Source organism: Lissotriton vulgaris, chromosome 1_1 (genome assembly GCF_964263255.1).
Source record: "Lissotriton vulgaris chromosome 1_1, aLisVul1.2, whole genome shotgun sequence".
Taxonomy (NCBI): Eukaryota; Metazoa; Chordata; class Amphibia; order Caudata; family Salamandridae; genus Lissotriton; species Lissotriton vulgaris.
Window position 1 is genome coordinate 585815520 of NC_141685.1, and position 18359 is coordinate 585833878.

General features: G+C 47.0%; 1 protein-coding gene across 1 annotated transcript in view; it reads right to left on the reverse strand.

Moving 5' to 3' along the window:
- Positions 1-4140: 4140 nt before the first annotated feature.
- LOC147747513 (guanine nucleotide-binding protein G(I)/G(S)/G(O) subunit gamma-5) overlaps positions 4141-18359 on the reverse strand; it is a 76718-nt gene continuing 62499 nt past the window's right edge. The window contains exon 3 of the mRNA XM_086953979.1: positions 4141-4412. The gene's annotated coding sequence lies outside the window, so the exon portion shown is untranslated. The remainder of the gene's footprint in view (positions 4413-18359) is intronic.

Below are 18359 nucleotides of genomic sequence, written 5' to 3' on the forward strand. Positions count from 1 at the left end.
ATTGGAAGCTGGATGTTTCCATCTGGCTGTCGATTCAGACCTTGAAAGCAGAGTTCAACAAGATGAGTAGCATAAGAGCTCTATGGTCTCAGAAACAAGTCGCCCTCACATCTGTTCGTGAAACATTTGTCCTTCACGTGGCAAAAACCCGCACAGAAGTGCACGCTTTATTAAATACGGATTTGCCCTTGTCTTTTGGTGAATTAATTCAGACTATCTTTGATGCGTCTTCCGCCACAGGGCTGGCTCACTTTTTTAAAGTGGTTAGCAGTGGCCTTGTGATTTCATTTCAAACTATATTTGGTGTGTTCCCTGCATTTTTTCATTTGATTTTCTCCAGCTTGTTTGGTGGATTTCCCTTAATGCTAGCTCTGGTTGCAGGCGTACTTCCGTTTTATTTATTTCAAAATGGATGCACGTCCTGTGTTGCAAGAAGATCTATCACGGCTGTTGCTGGTCCGCAACGGAATGCTTGAATATTATGAAGAGCTGCCTCCTACTGCATTGAGTGCAGCTTATGGATTATAGTTTCGATTTTCCTTTTTCACATGCGCCCAGCCTGTCTTTCATTACCCGAGTTGTGATTTCGACTGGGCCCTGGATTTGTGTCTCTGCAATACGGTGTCTCCCAATGCGGATTATGATCAACTGATGAGCCCCTTAGTTGGTCATGAATTGCTTTGTTCTGGCGGAGGGATTATGGCCTTTGCCGCGATGCATGGAGTCCTGGGACGTTGGAAAGTTTTGGCAGCGGCGCAAGATTTCTTGGCACGCAGTTTCATTGAAGAAACACAGAGCTGTCCTTGGATGGTGCTAGATGCTCCGGTAATTGAGGAACATGTATGTTCCTTCCCATTGCTGAATTGGATTGCCGAAATGTTTTTTGATGAGAACAGTGACTTCCTATTGGAGGCTGTTGCGATATACTTTTTTGGAGTGAGAGGTGTCGTCGCTTCTCTCTCTTCCATGGCCGAGGTCACCAGTTGGACATCAGACTTCTTATTTTTTGGTTTTTATTTTTTCCACCCAGGCCTATTGACTTGCCTATGCCCGTGGCTAAAATTGCTTGATTTGAAGTAGTTTCAATTTATGAAGTTTGCTCCTGTTTTTTCACTGCGGCAACTTGAACTTGAATCTGACTGATTGTTCTTGAACTCTGCTTTCCAAATTTGCCCCCGTCTTATCAGTGCTCAGATCAAGGCAGGGTGTTGTGGGGCTGTGCCGAGCATTCACACGGTTAAGCTGACATGAGCTTATTAGAAGTTTAAACACCATTTTTCCTTTCAGCTGCCTTTTGCACACGGCACACTATAGTAAATGTTTAGCGTCTAGCAGAGAGTTTTGCTTCACACGAGAATAATATGTTTTCTATATTAGCAGCCTTGCTTGGTAAGCTTAGTCTGAACAGTGAGTGCCGAGGCCTTCAAGGCTTTTTCTACACAGTGGTTGTTCGGACTGATCAGCGCACTTTCTAGACATAACATATATGCAGCTGTGGCCACCTCTGGTTTTGGCGCGTTTAATAATGCACTGCATAGGCATGATCACACACACTTGGAGAATCTTCGCATGCTGAGAGCTGGTGCAGAATCGGATGTGATCCATTTCTGCTACGTACCAATGGTATGGGGCCACCCTTGTAATCCCAAGAGACCTTCTGTAGATATAAAATAACCTACTAGCAAGGGAGGGTGAAATATAGGTATATTTAAACCCGTTTCCATTAGCATTGTAACATGCGTTCTCCCTTTGTATTTTATGGAATAGTAACTATGCTGATAATCTTGTATGCTTATATTATGTCTGCTTGTATTAGCTAAGATTCTGCGCATGAGAATACTGCATTACAAATAAATATTTCAAACTTGCTTGTGTCTTCTTTTACTACCTGTTTTGGACTGGTATGAGAGTATAACGAAAGAGTTTATGTGTTCCACATTGCCTGAAGTAATCTAAGTTCCATGTTCTGGGTTATCTAACCATTGGTGTTACGGAAAAGCCAATGAGATACTGATGCTAGTCTGGTAAGGGGATTTTGGATACTAAGGTGAGTTTTGGCACCCCCCAATTCACTGAGGTTCCAAGTCTCTATGCACAGTTCTGTGTAGGGGCAGAATCCCTGCTACAGTAGCTACTGAGACGTAATCCCGATGACTACGCCAACGACTGATGAAGAGCCGACTGCCGCCACCTGCCGACGCGCAGAAGTACTGCGGATGACAAAACTTTCCAGATCCAGTCTGGCGTCTGGGGGTAATTCTAAGGTAAGGAATCTAGAACGAATGGTCTCTTTCAGATTGACTGTCTCAACCCTCATCCAACCTAGCTATGGATACCTAGGATGTTTGGTAGCTCTCCTCACACTGGCAGACATGGGTGCCTAATTAGTGTCCTTGTTAAGATGTTCTTGGACCATGTAAGTCCAATCTCCTTTGGTTCTTTTCCTATTGGCATCATGCATATTATGTACCAACTACTTGATCAGATACAACTTTTTGATCACATCTTGGTCCCGCAGCTAGATCTCTATGTAAAAAGATAACCTCATCGGGGTGGGAGGAGTGCTTCGGTCGGATATTGTTCTCTCGCCTATCATGCATACCACATAGCACTGTAGTTGCTGCTTACTTTTATCCTATCCCTGAATCCACAATAGGAGGTGGCCTCAGAACAATGGTCACGTGAGATTGTCCCACATTTGGCCTGCCCATTATGGAGATGTGGGCCTAATGCTTTCCAACACTCCCAATTGTGGTGTGGAACACCACTTGTCATCTATTTCACATGTCAATCTATCCAACAGAGTGAATTTACAACCCATCTCCATATACCCCACCCCTCACAACCTCACGCATAGTTGCTTCAATACAGATATTAGTGCTCTACCCAAACACCAGTGTTGGCAACAAGTTTGCTGCAGATTCAGGTAACGAGGACTTTGTTGGAACTTGTGAGAAGTACATGAGAAGTGGGGTAATACCATTGAACCACGTATTATGCACACACGTACATGAAATCAGAGGGCGCAGTCAAGACAGACTACACAAGTTTACACAGCGAGTAGGCATTTTCCTATTGGGGCACAGATATAAATGCCTGTACCCACAAATATTAATCCAGCAACAACAATTAGTTGCGTCGTGGCCTTGTCATGGGGAACGTGATAACATGATAAAAGTAACATCACTTTTATGGTAACCCTATGGTCTGCAGTTAACAACATTTAAAACATAGTAGAGTACCTGTCGGGGAACTTATGACAGGAGTCTCTTGCTTATAAAAATGTACCCAGTCAGAAAGATAAAATGAGCAAGCAGGTTGTTAAACTGTAACATCTGACTTTGGACACGAATGACACTCAATGGGAATAATCTGAGAGAAAGAATTCAAGACACAGCAAGCCAAGATCATGAAATATACGGATGGTCTGGGTGATGTCTTGGTCAACTGTGTCAAAGGCAGAAGAGAGATCCAAGAGTATTAGACTATGCAACAATATGCGTCCTACATCGTTCAGCGATGCAATTAACAAAGTCTCGGTGGAACCCCAGTTTTGTGGGGTTGACAGAGAATATCTTAAAGAAATGTAAAATAAATTTGCTTTAGTGATGTAAAGTTTCAATTATATTAAAGACCAAGGTGAGGATTAAGCCATTTCTCTTTACTTTCTTCACTCCAGCAGAGTCAGAAAACGTTATTCTGACAGAAAATGAAATGCTTAGAAAGTTAACTACAAAACCCAAGAGCCAAAAACATTCACATTATCTACCAATCCGAGATACTCTCCAGGTCCTCTTTTAGTCATGCAACAGGTCCTGGAAAACTTCCAGTCAGTCTTGCTTAGAGTACAAGCTGTTAAGGTAAAGCCAAAATATTGGAGGACCTGCACAAGAAATAAATAACCATTTACAAGAACAAATCCAGGTTTCCACAAGAGTACAACTTCGACCATTATAGAGAATGAATATATATATTTATTCCTTACATCTACGAAGGGTGGGAATCAGTAAACAATGAAGTCTGGTGGAAATAATCCTGTCCCCCATGTCATAAATAAATATAACCTGTCTAAGGTGCACTGTCGACATTGGCAAACAGCTTGGTCACAAAATTCAGTAATTACACTCAAGGAAGCAAAGATAAAACCAAATATTTTATTGTGGCTTTCAAATACCAGTGTATAAAACAGTCCCTTGTGTAATAAGGAAACAGTATTGCAAACACCACACAATTCACTGAAAAGGGAGAGGTAGATGTTAAAAAGGTTTGACAACAGTTGCAAGTTATCAGATGAACTTGGCACATCATTTCAATGCTGAGCTTCTGTACAGGTTTCAAACCTGGCCACCCCTTGAAAAGTCACCATTTGTGACGGCACACGTCGGCAGATATGAATATTAGTAAACAGAGACCTAAAAAAGAAAACAAAAAGTGATTGTAAAACAATTTGTGAAACTATACTGCTTCAAATGCAATTGGAGGGGTAATACAGAAAACGAGAAAATAAACTAGGTAGTTTGTAACTACATAACATTTGTTAAGAATTTAGCCCCTAGATTCTTTCCAAGTATGGGAACTGCTACCACCCAAGATAATATTCAATCGATCTGAACCTTAAATACACACTATTCTAGAACCAATTACGCGGCAAATACACAAATCAATAAAAATACAAGTTACGAAATAATGTATTTAATTCACGAAGGAACTAAGAAAAAATGTCTATATTTTAATTTTATTGGTAAGGTTGCAGTTTTTTTAATATTGGATGTGATTTTCAAAAGACAATGTGACGTGCTAGAGTCGCATATCCTCATCTTTATTGATCTTATTACAATATCTTTTCCTTGGTACATACCAGTGATTCTTTTGAACCACTAACTGCCCATACAAGAATTTGTTTTCCTGTACTTGTGTTGCCTTCAAGAATAAAGCTAAGCATTCCAACTTCATTTTTAGCCGTCAATTTTAAGTTCATTCATATTTAAAAAATTTCTAATTGGCTTTATTTACACATATATTCTTTATTAGGCTACAAAATTATTTCATTTTCTTAACAGTTGCGAACCCCAAGACCAGGTGTTGCAAACCTCCAGACCAGGTGTCATGTCCCTTCCCCCCCTCTCGAGTCCACGAAATGCAGGTTAAGAACAGACACGTGCTTTAGTTTGGGCCGGCTATAGCAACACAAAAATTGAAGGACTGACTGCTGATCATTGTCAAATATTCACCCCAGTCACAGATCCAGGTTAAACCCATCCTTTTGTGCTCCCCAGGTCACCCCAGTTTAACCTAGCCATATGCAAATCAGACTTGACCCTACTCCCCATGGGAAGTCGAGCCCAAACAGACAGGCCAGGTCCTTCCTGGACCGGAAAACATGCATCCTGGGACCGGTTTCGGGGTATCGCCCCTCTACAGCCATGCTAACTTGAATCCAGTGGTATATTGAGCACAAGATCCACATCTGGGGATAACCTTCCCATTAGGGCGACTATAGAAAAACAAAAAGATGATAGATGGAATGCGGAGCATGGTCTAACATTCACCCCCCAGTCACAGATTTGGGTTACATCCATCGTTTTTGGCTTGGCAGTTCAGGCTGGACTGTTCCCATGGAGAGCAGGGTCAAGACTGATTTGCATATGGCTGGGTGCAAACTGGAATGGCATGGTGAGCAAAAAACAATTATTTACACCCAGATCTCTGTACTGGGGTAAATGATTGACAATGTTTAGCATTCTGTCCATCTTTTTCTGTTGCTATTGTCACCCCAAGTGGAACAGATATGCCCGGACATGGGTCCCATGCTCACTATGCCATTGGATTCAAGCTAGCCTGGCTGATGGGCGATCTCCTGAAACCAGTCCCAAGATGTTGGTTTCCGGTCCACGGAGGGCCTGGCAGTTCGGCTTGACTGTTCCCATGGGGAGTAGGGTCAAGTCTGATTTGCATAAGGCTGGGTCCAAACTGGAACAACATGGAGAGCAAAACAAACTATGGCTTTCTGCCCAGATCGCTGTACTGGGGGCGAATGTTAGACAATGTTAAGCATTCCATCCATCATCTTTTTGTGTTGCTATAATTTGGGCCTGCAGAACTCATTTCTGGGGACCGGTCTTCCTTTTTCCTCATTAGACCGAAAAAAAAAAATCACAAAGGGAGACCGGAGTAACCCAAAAGAGCGGGAACTAACAGCGGAGCAGTGAAAAGCACTGTGTGTGTTGGTGCCTGTGCTGTTGGGGCCTGGCAAAAGTCGAATCCAATAGAATACTCATGTGGCCGAGGCGAGAGGCTATATACCTGTGCAGTAAAAAGCAAGGCGGAAATTTGCTGGCGGACGGCCAATGTTGCAGGTGGTGCGGCCGAACATGAACTAATAGAACAGGACTGGAAGAAATGAGTGAGGAAGGTGCAGCCGCAGAATGGCTGCCAAACTAAAGGAATCCTGGGCGCAAGTACATGAAGTTGAGTTGCTGGCTGAGGATGGGGCGGTGTGCCATAACACACCGGCAATCTGTGCAGCTTTCATAGACTTCTATGCATGATTATACGTGAAACGTGCCTTAGGTGACGTGGCTATCCTTAGGGCAAATTGATTTTCAAGTACAGCAGATCACTGTTGAAAAGATAAAGGAGGTTATACATACACTCCCTAACGGTAAAGCATCTGGCATGAATGGCTTGCCAGGAAAATTCTACAAAGAATTTACAGACCATTTAGCCCTACACCTACATGCTATGCATCAGGAGGCGTATCAAACGTACGTGCTGCCTCAGTCGCTCAGAGAAGCCCTCCTTATAGTGTTACTGAATCCAGACAAGCTACGGGAGCTTTGTGAATTCTATCGCCTGATGTCCCTCATTAATACGGCCACCAAAATATTAGCTAAAATACTGGCTCGCCAGGCTCTAATGCCACTCGCAAATTTGGTCATTCCGGACCTGTCAAGCTTGAGCCACCTCGTTCCACTGCTCAGAATCTGGGTATGCTCTTCATCAGTTGGACCCCACTAGGTCAGCGACTGGCCTATTGGATACTGCCAAAGCATTTGATTCTACACAATGACATATGTTTGCAGTATTCCATCGCATGGGAATTTCACAGGCTTTCTTGCGTTGGGTACATATATTCTATGCTGCTTCAGCAGAGAGGGTGAGGATTAACGGGCACACTTCTGACACATTCCAAATCTATAGGGGCACCAGATAGGGTACCCTCAGGAGCAATACTATTTCCACTCTGCATTGGAACCTCTGGCATTCGTGATCTGGCAGCAGCACCAGACGCATCGCTATGCTTTTAGCAACTCCCCTTGGCTGTCTCAGTATACACAGACGACATGGTGCTATGTATCCAAGACCCATCTGTGCATTTGGTGCCGCTTATATACGTGAATATGTCTTCAGGGCTTAGTATCAATTGGTCATGGTGTGGAGTATGGAACCTATCAAATATCTGGGGATATATGGTTGCAGAGGACCTGCAACTAGTCGTCAGATATAATTATGGCAGAGCAGCCTCGGAACTCTGGGATCAAGTGGCCCGATGGTCCAGGTTGCCCCTATCTCTGACAGAGTGGCTATTATGAAAATGGTAATATTTCCAAAGCTTCACCTGGTCATTAACATCCCAATAACATTGGGCACAGGCTTTGCAGAACCGTATGCTCATAGAGGATCATGCCAGACTGGACCAACAAGCAGCCTAGAATTAACTGGGATACACTCATGCTGCCGTATAACTAGGGCGGATTTGGTGCCCCAGACTTGCACCTCTATTACCTGTGCGCGCAAACCTGGTTTGCACCTCATTTGCTTTTCCCATCAAAATGCATGCCACGCGTGGCAATAGTGTGATAATGTCTACCCAATACCACTTAAGGCCATGATACCGTATGCACGTACAGATGTACAGCACTATGACACTAACACAGTATATTGCACCAGTTGGGCATGGAGGCAGCTAAGTAGTCGGGCGGCAGCAGAACGTGCATGGCCACTGTTACACAGGAGTCTAGGTCACAGACTATAATGGAAGAAGCGAGTTTGGGTAAACATCTCTCCATTTCTTCAGAGGGAATGGTCATACCCCTTGCTGAAGTACAGCAGAATAGAAGCAGCTGTGGACCTTCACATATAACCGGCTACGTGCGGCTCTTACGGCCAGTTTCAAACCACGCCACAGACACTAGGGACGATTCAAACACTGCTCATAAGCATCATACATAAGAAGCTGGTTACCAAACTGTATTCTGCATCGCAAAGAGATAGAAGTCTGGTCCGAATAGGATGTTTGACCAGTGGAAAGATCTACTTTGAGACACCACTGACCCAGGACGATTGGAGATTTTGCAGCATGTAATAGGTATGCTCACATCTAACTGCAACCTAACGATTATGCACTTAAGTATCTGCAGCAAATGTATTACACTCCATTTAAAAAATGTGGGCTTTGTACAGATGCAAACTGAGGTGTGGCTCTCCAGAGGCGGATTTTAAATTTGGCATGGCGTTGCGCTCCTATCCACCGCTACTGGGAGCAAGTGGTACATACTCTCAGATGTGGAGTTTGGGGGGGGGGGGGGGGGGGTGTAGGGGAATCCCCACATGTGCTTGTTGGGTCTGGTTAAGCCTATGCGGCCAGCAAAAGGTAAATTGGTGGCAATGGCTCCATTACTGGTGAAAAGAAGGGTAGCGATGCATTGGGGCGGAAGGCGGTTCCCAAAATTAAACAATGGCTTCAAGATATGGCATACCAAGGGGCATCTAGGGGTCCACATATGGCCTACCTGTTATCACTTCCAGGTGCACTCTAATGGACTGTATCCACCCATGCTCTGATCAAGTGATGAGATTGCAACTTCTAGGGATCATTCTATGCGATAATGCACAGCAACGTTCATACACTGTATTTGACAGATTGCGCTATGTTACATTGTTGTACAAGATCGAAAATTCAAAAAAATAATAGCAATGAGTTGGATTAAAAACTACGCACTCAGTGTGCCAACATTTAAAATTACTGGCCACATGCTTCTGAGCAGAGCTTTTGGCATCAGCACTCTTTTAAACATTTTTTTTTTTTACAAAAGAAGCAGTACTCCGGACCTAGATTAATGGTGGTAAGACATTCAATGGGTGATGCTCAATTTTTAATTGTGTACCTGTACAAGCAACGACTGCAAATCTACCATCTGCACATGCTTCTGGAAGATAACAAGAACGCAATCGTAAGATCCGTTTGAGGGGGGCGGAGACAACCTACTGGGCCTCAACCATGGAGGTTGTTTGCCACTAGTTTTTCTTGAGTCCATCCCAATAGGGCTCTGCAAACTGGACGAAGTACATTTTTTCCACACTTGACGAAGGGGTGAGGATTGTGCAGTTAACGGCTTCTTGGGGATGTAGTGAGGGGTGCATGAGCTCAGAACTCAAGAAACCAATAACTCTTTTGCTCATTTTTAGTAACACAAAAACTATTACAGAAACAAAAACAGGGGGGTGGGGGGAAGCAATAATCAAGTAAAATATCAGCAGGTGTAGGCTGTTCGGTAGGAGTTGCGACAAGGAATTATAGTTTGAGGTTACAAAGCTTGTATGTGGGAGAGATGTAGCAATAGGCGGTAGCTGATCTGGTTAGTCTCAAGGGGAGCATTGGTAGCATATGAAAATCGTACACCTTGTAGGTGTGGTCTGGTTCAAGAACTAAGATTGGGGAGGGAGAGGAGAATCTGCCATTGATTTGATAGGAAGGATAGATAACATTTTTTGTATCAAGTTAATTAAAACCATCACACTATATAAAAAAGTAATCTGAACAAAAAACCGAGCATCAGGCGAATCATAGTTTGATCAATTGCTACTTGTAGCAACACTCAAATTCATTAAGAACAATATCCACTAAAGTGCAAGGTGTGATTGGCTGAAAGCTGCAGATTCACACCCGTCAGACAAGCGGAAATATCAGTGTTGTATTGTCTTCGGCACAGTTTGCGGAACAAGGGTTTCAGCCAGTAACATTTCAAAAATTTCAAGACTGGGCGCAGGCATATTACATGGGAGGGACTTTCCTTCTTATAGTTACATAAGCGGCAGTGCTGTTCCATAGAACCGGTTAGCCACCTACAATAATAGCCTTTTAAAAAAATTAGCCCGCATTTCAGCCTCAGCAATTTTTTTTTTGGAGTCCAGTTTCATAGAGCAGGTTTCCCCGGCTCTTGGTAAAGTGAGTCATAGACTATCGACGAATCAAGTGTGTCAAGGCCCCTCAGAGTAAGCCACAGGGGATTGCTTTCCCGGCAGTGCAGCAGGGGCCCTGGGAGCAGATAAGTGTGCAGTTCAGCGAGAAGTACAGCACAAAGGTCCACAGTGTCGCTGAAAAGGCAAGGGTTCATAGTGCCCGCTCGATAATCTTTAAGGGAAGGCATGCGGGTGTCTCACGCATGCTCCGATCGGGCCGCTGGTCAAGAAGCAGATGCCGCCATTTTAGCAGGCGAGGCCTCAATCTGATGTGGGGCCTCACAGCAGGATGTCTAGAAAGTGGTCATGGCCAGTAGGATCAGGGAGAGCTCAGAAGGAAACCACCATCTTGCATGGACGCTAAGCCAGGCCCCCCAGAAGCCAATAATTCTACAGTCCAGCCAAAGGCTTATCTTTTCAATTGTACTAAATACAATGCAATGAGTTACACATGTTAGTGAACCTGGGTGCAAAGCAACTTTGTGGCGCTTCACTCTCCCCAATCACCCCCTCACCATGTCGTCCATATACTCCACCCCCCCCATTTCTTGGAAATCCGCATATAAATTAAATCAAGCGTAGGTGCAGCTGTTCCTTGTTCAGGAACACACTCAGCGTTTAGTGGGACCCACAGACCGTATTGAGAAGGCACTTTTACGTTTTTCGTAGATCTTTGCTGGTTTGGGGATCCATTCTGTGTCACTGAGGAGCAGCTCAACCCCACCCTCAACCACGATGCCCCCACCACGTCGACCGACGCGAATCTCGCAGCCAAAGAACTCCACAGATAAGCTTGCACCCCAACGTAACCCCGACAGACAGCACCCCAGGAAGGCCACCTGGTTCACTGCCGACCTTCAAGAGTCCAGACGCACCTGCAGACGCCTTGAGAAGAACTGGAGAAGCAGCAAAACGGCTGAAGACCGCACCACCAACGAGAAGGCAAGATGGAATATCTCGAACGCATCAGATCCACCAAAAGGCCTTCATGCAAAACAAGATACTGGCCAATTCCAGCAACTCCAAGGAACTATTCAACGTCATCCAGGAATTCACCAAGTCCTCCAGTGAAGCCAAATACATCACCCCTTCCCAGGACCTCGGCAACAAGCTTGGATCCTACTTCCATCTGAAAATCAAGAGCCTCTATGACAACTTCTAAGACCAGACACTCGACTACGAAATCACTACAGTTTCCAGCAACGCCAGCCAGCCCGCCATCTCCTCCAGAACCCCAGTCACCACCGAGGATAGTCTTGACCATGAAAAGCATTCACTCAGGGGCCCACGCGGACCCCTGCCCACCACACATCTTCCACAGATCAGTCACCGCCATCGCTCCAGAACTAGGACGCACCATCAACGCCACCTTCAAGCCCGGCATCTTCCCCGATGACTGGAAACTCACAGAAGGCAGACCTCTACTCAAGAAGCCCTCATCTGATCCCAAGGACCTCAAGAACTACCAGCCCATCTCCCTCCTACCTTTCGCAGCCAAAGTCACAGGGATGACAGTCAACGCACAACTAACAAAATTCATCGAAGAGTATTCCACCTTCGACCCCTTCCAATCTGGATTCCGCAGCTAGACTGCTCTACTTCCCGCACAGACTACTTCCGCACCCTCATCTACCTGATCCTACTCTACCTCCCTGCAGCATTGAAGACCGTCTCCCACTGCACACTCCCAGCCAGACTCCACGACGCCGGTATCGACTGGATCTGCTCCTTCCTCACCGGAAGAAGCCAAAGAATCAGACTACCTCCCTTCCTCTCTGAACCCACGGAAATCAACTACGGAGTACCTACCCCAAGTATCATTGCTCAGCCCCACGCTCTTCAATATCTACATGGCACCCCTCGCCACCATAGTCAGCCAGCATGGACTCAGCATAGTAATCTACGTTAACGACACCCATCTCATCCTCTCCCTCACCAAAGACCCCACCACCAAACAAAACTTTCAGGAAGGATTGAAGGACGTTGCATCCTGGAGAAGCAGCAGCTACCTGAAGCACAACTCTGAGAAGACAGAGGTCCTCCACGGACCCTCCCCCTCTGCCTGGGACAAACACCTGGTGGCCCAATGTCATCTGCAGCCCTCGCAACCCCATCACAAACACCCGGAACCTCAGCATCCTTTGAGACTCCTTCTCCATAACCAGACAGGTCAACGCCATCACCTCCAGCTGCTTCCAACACCCTCCACATCCTCCGAAAGACCTTCAAATTGACCCCCCCCCCGAATCAAGAAAGACCATCACCCACGCACTCATAACCAGCAGACTACTACAGAAAAGCCCTCTACGCCGGGATCAACAAGTGTCTGCTCTGCAAGCTTCAGACCATACAGAACACCGCAGCCCGACTCGTACTAGGCTTCCTGCGACACAAACATCACCCAACACCTGCGGAACCTCCACTGGCCCCCCGTCGAGAAGAGAGTCACCTTCAAGATACTCACCCACGTCTACAAAATGCCTCCACAAGACCGGACCCCAATACCTCAATGAAAGCATCTCCTTCCACCTACCCAAAAGAAACCTCCGATCCACAGACACCAACCTCGCCATCGCCAAAGCCACTCACATCCGAAGAACCAGAACAGGTGGAAGAGCCTTCTTCTACATCGCGGCCAAGACCTGGAATGAGCACCCAATCGACATCAGATGCTCCCCCTCCCTGAACATTTTCAAGAAAACACTCAAGACTGTGCTCTTCGACTGAACGTAGCTGCTCACAGGAGAGGTCCACAACCTCTGACAGAATTTGGCCTCTGTGCCAAAGGCCTGTCGCAGCCTTAGAAGCATGACCAAAATAAAAGTCAAATATTCATGCGGTTGGGGTTACAGCACCTGCTGACAGATTGTACAGCACAAAAGGCATGCAGCAGTACAGGTTAAGAGTTTGCTGTAACTAAAAGCTATGGTGCTAAATTGTTCATTGGCAATTTTGGAATTCTACTGCAGTCGACATTAGTTTGCGAAACAATGTTCAACTGTCTTCAGAAATGGACACTTACTTTTGTAGGTCCTAGTGGCAGATATGTCACACAGAGGAAGGCAAGATTAGGTTAGGACTGCAATTGTTCCTGAACCCAACAAAGCACAAAAGCACTTGGCAACCGGCCCATCCATTAGACACACATTCCTATCAATGTAAACAGTGCTAAGACCCTGAACATTTATGACCATGTTCTGGACTTGTGGCACTCAAGTCAGAAAGACAACACATTTTGAAGGGCTAAGTGTAACTCATGATCGAGACAGGCTTCTGTCAAATAAAATCTCCCCATATCTTATTTTTGTAAAAAAAGATTGTGGATAGTCAAATTGCTAGTGTTAACTACAATCAATATCCTTTAGAAGACCAGGAAAATTACTTTGTGTGAAAAGACTTTAGTTACACAAGTTAATGCACTGCTTCTGGTTGTCTCAGTGGCGACAGGATGTGCATAATCAGATGTCACAGTAGGATTTAAAACTAACGTCGGGGAGTTGGTGATGGTTGTCCAAGATTAAGAAATCCCTGAATGATGCCCATTCTGAATATTCAACATCTCCGAGTGTCTTCTTCACTCCACATGTCCCATCCTGCCCCCAGGTACACGGTCCAATTCTGAGAGTATGCCTTCATACAATCGGAGTTAAGAATGCATCAAAAGCGAAGCCTTCCTTGAACCAGCATACACCCCTCCATCAACCTGGAGAATAGTCCCTTAATTATTCAAAATGTTCTCCGACTGATTGGGGGTAAACTGGGGGTGAAGGCATGCCAATCGTTGGGCTAAATACCCCCAGATACTACTACTTTTTAGGAAAGGTACAGTATCAGTTTTGATTGCCAAATAAAGACTCCAGATTTACATTGGACTTATTAAAGAGTGGAAATGGATTGCTCAAGGGAGAGTGTTAGACCCGTCAGCCTTAGGGTGGTCTCCCCTACATTTTTGCCCTTTTTGCCTCCCATTTTGACCTTACGATTTGTTGGACTTAGGACTCTGGGCGCCTCACCACTGCTAAACAGTGCTGAGGTGCGGGTGCTCTCCCCTAAAAACCTTGTGAGGCTGGCATATCTGCCACAAGCCACTGCTACTGCAGTAAGGCTAATCCTCCATAGGCTAATATGGGGAACCTCTCCGTATGGGATAACTTCTGATAGGGACCTAATAAGTCTGTCATGTTTGGTCTTGTTGGACTCGGGTGGGGAACCCTTTCCAATGATATATAGGGTTTGGGCATTACTACGCTAGGGATCCCACTTTTATAAAGTGGACCTTTTCCTGCCTACACTTAGATTAGGCTGCAGACTCCCCCCTCCCCTCTGCATACTGATAGCCTGCCTGGGTTGGGAGGTGGGAGTGATGATTCACACCTTCTTCCCTGGGATGAGCTGTGATGGGCTGCCCACTGTAGCCTCAACGGCCTGTCTCGTCACTGTGACAGCTAGGTCAGGGAAGGCAGGGAACATACCAGAACTCCCTGGACTCTTCCAGAAACCCCTGCCCCCAGACCCTTCCAGAGACTTCCACCACTTTCTAGCCCCTAGACTAAAAAGATATATAAGGGAGGGTCCTGGCCTCACATTTTTGTTACACTGCTGGACCTGGAAGAATCCCTGCTGGAGTGAGGACTGCTGCGCAGGAGGATTGCCATTGGGAAGGAGGCTGACTGCTCCAAGGAACTGCTGCCCCACAACCTGCTGAGCTGCCCTACTGCCTGCTGATCCTGCCCTGCAAGAGGAGACTGCAAATACCGCCACCAGAGTGTCTCCACAAGATCCCCAGGAAACTACCTTTCTTTGGACACATCATTTTAAGAACTGCCTGGGGACTACAACCTTTTTAAAGACTACCTCTGCAGAAGTAATAAAGCTCACAACGTTCTTATAAGTAAGTTGCCCCTGCGAGGTTTTATGTTAAGAACTGTTCCCTGGGGAGAAGTGCTTCAACTGTTTGGTGGAACTGAAGCTCCGTGCCCCTGCCATCCCTGCCACTGCCCGGGGACCTGATCGCGCTTTGAGAGCTGGATCGGACGTAGGCAGCTCTGTGGCAAGGGAGCGCAGTAGGAGCGTGAGATCACCGCCGCCGCCCGGGACAGGAATGCGCTGAGAAGCGCTGCGCCGTGACTGAAGCGCTGTGAGAGGAAGCACTGTCTGGGCTTCAGGACCGCCCTCCCCACTGCTGCTGGCACGAACGACCCACGAGCTGACTGCCTCGGAAATTGACCCCAAATTCACCGCCGTGGGCCCGAGTAAAAGAGCGCCAGCATCACTCTTCAAAACACCTGGAGCCTCGGGAAGCAGTTGCCTGCTCCATCCCGCCGTTAGGCATTCAAGACTGTCCCTGGGATCTCCGCCGAAGGCCCGGAGGCCGCTGACGTCACCCCCTGTGCTGCTCTGGGATTGGCCTTAACCCTCGGGGATTCCCTCCTCGTCATCGGAGATCCGGGCCGGGATTGGCTCCAGCCCCCCAGGAGTTCGGGGACGTCCCTGGTGTGCCGCGCTCCCATTGGCTCTACCCCCAGGGCTTCCCTTGTCCTGCAGGGGAGGAGAAGAGTGGAGTGGAGCCTGTGGCCGGCCGGGGAGTGTGAGGACGGAGGAACTCTTCGCCGGTGCCTGCTCGCCCTACCGCCAGGTAAGAGCTTAGCGGGTGCGCTAGGCTGCTGGTGACAAGAGCGGCATCAGGCGGGAGACCCTGGGGGCGGTAGAGTGAGGATTGCCGCATTACAGTCAGAGCCCAGTCAGGGCCTAACGGGGACCTTGTATTAGAAGTTGCGGGTTGGCCCATTTGAACTCGCTCTGCCCGGGACTGTGCTTGTCTGACTGGGGGAGGCAGTCTCCCTTAACGGTGCAGGAATGTTGTAATTACCGGCAGCGCAGCAGTAGCAGCCAGTGTTTACCTCACCTAAAGAACTGCTTTCCCCTTGGAGAACTGTGTGCCTTCGAGGACCAGAGATTGGCTTATTTTACTGTGTTGTGACTGGAAGTCCGTACACCGTTTTTGCTCCATTATTACCCCCCACCAAAGGGACACTGTTAGAAGGACATTACCAATAGGAACTCTTGGCACATGTGACTTTTTGGTGATTTGATCAGTCCTGGGAGCTGACTTCATTTGTCATTAATCTTGCCTGGGCACTGGCTTTATTTTATTACTGATCTGGCCTAGGAACTGTATTTACCTGACTATTGATCTTGCCTGAAACCTGGATTTATTTTACTATTGATACCACCTGAAATTGAGATAAAGATGTCGTTATTTTTATAACACATTGGTGCAGTGCCTTTTTCTTGTGTGTGTGTTTTACTGGGAACTGTTGGGGTGTTGCACAAATACTTTACACATTGCCTCGGAAGTTACGCCTTTGCTGCTCTGCGCCAAGCTACCAGGTCGGAAGCGGTGGTCCCTACTTGGACTAGGGTACATACCCCTGCCAACTAGAGACCCCAGTTCTAACATTGGTGATCGAGCGGTGGGATAGGACTTGTGCAACACCACGCAGCGACGCAGTATACACCACAACCCTACACCTGACTCCACTGAATTTTTGTCTACCCTCTCCAATTGGCATTTTTATTTTTTATTTAAATTCTCCCTGACTGGCTGCTCTTTTTAAAAGTCCTTTGGCCTAAGTCCTATTTGATTTTCTCCACGAACGTCTGAGGTCCTACCTGGCAAGATGGAATTTGAGCTGGCCAACCTGGAAACTTACACGGCAACGCAGCTCAAGGAATTCTGCGAGGAGAAAAGGGTGCCCTTTAAGCGAGGCGCTAAGAAGACAGAGCTTCAGAAAGCCTTGAGGGCATGGGTAACGGCCCACCCAGAAGGAGATGGAGAAGGGGACGGGCAGGGAGCGGAGTAGGGGCCACAGGAGAACTTGACCTACTGCCCTTGGTGGAAAATGGCAACTTGTTACCAGGTACAAGGGTACCTTCCAGGGCAGGCAGTAATGTGTCAGTAAGGACCCTGTCAGAGGAATTGGAGGACAGGAGAGAGGAGAGACAGTTTAAATTGGAACTCGCCAAATTGGAAAGGGAGCGGGAGAAAGAAAGGTGGGCCATGGAGGAGAGGAAACTTACCCATGAGTTCAACCTGAAGGAACTGGAAATTCGAGCCCTACAAGCAGGGACGAACAGCATCAAGAGTGGTGGCAGCATACCTACGGAAGCTTCACGTGAGTCCAGGGTCTTTATGCCTAAAGATGTGATGGCCAGTTTTAAGGTGGGGGATAATATTGATAAGTGGTTAGCTGCCTATGAGGTGTCACTAAGAGCCCATGGGGTCCCAGAGAGTCACTGGGGGGGGGGTGGTCTGTACAAGTACATACCTCTGGAAGTTAGGGACACACTCCTTAGCCTAGAAAAGGAAGACCAGACCAACTATTCTGTTATGAAAGAAGCATTGCTTAAGAGGTTCGGTCTTACCCCTGAGAGGTATAGGCAGAGGTTTAGGAATAGCCACAAACTTCCCACACAGAACTGGGTAGATTTCCTGGACTACGCTAGTAAAGCTTTAGAGGGCTGGGTGCGGGGCAGCAATGTGCATGACTATGAAGGATTGTATAACTTGTTTTTAAGAGAGCACCTTCTAGAGAAATGTTTTCCAGAGCTGCGCCAACACCTGGTTGACCGCAAGTTGACAAATCCTAGGAAGCTTGCGGAGGAGGCGGACACCTGGGTCAGTACCAGAGTGTCCAACAAGGGTTCTGGGGGGGGAGACTCCCAAAGGGGTGGTCAGGGTTCCCACCAGAAGAAAGAGGGGGGAGACAAAAAGAAAGTTCTCCAAAGGCCCCCAAAATAATTCACAAGGGAAAGGGTCTGGGTCCCAGCCCCAATCTGGCCACCAGAAGCCCACTTATCCTGACAAAGGTCAGCAGCCCAGAACTGTCCGGTGCTATGAGTGTGGTGAACCTGGACACTACAAGGGGGATCCCAAGTGTCGCAAGAGAGCACCACAGGCCACTGGAGGTAAAAACCCCAGGGTGGCTAGTGTAGCGCTTGGGGAGGAGCTGTCCCTAGATGATGGGAGTGAGGGGGCAGGGCTTGTCCTAGTGTCTCTGGGAGACAGTGAGATGGTCCCTAAGGTCCATGTGCCCTCAAATATTACCAAGTATAGG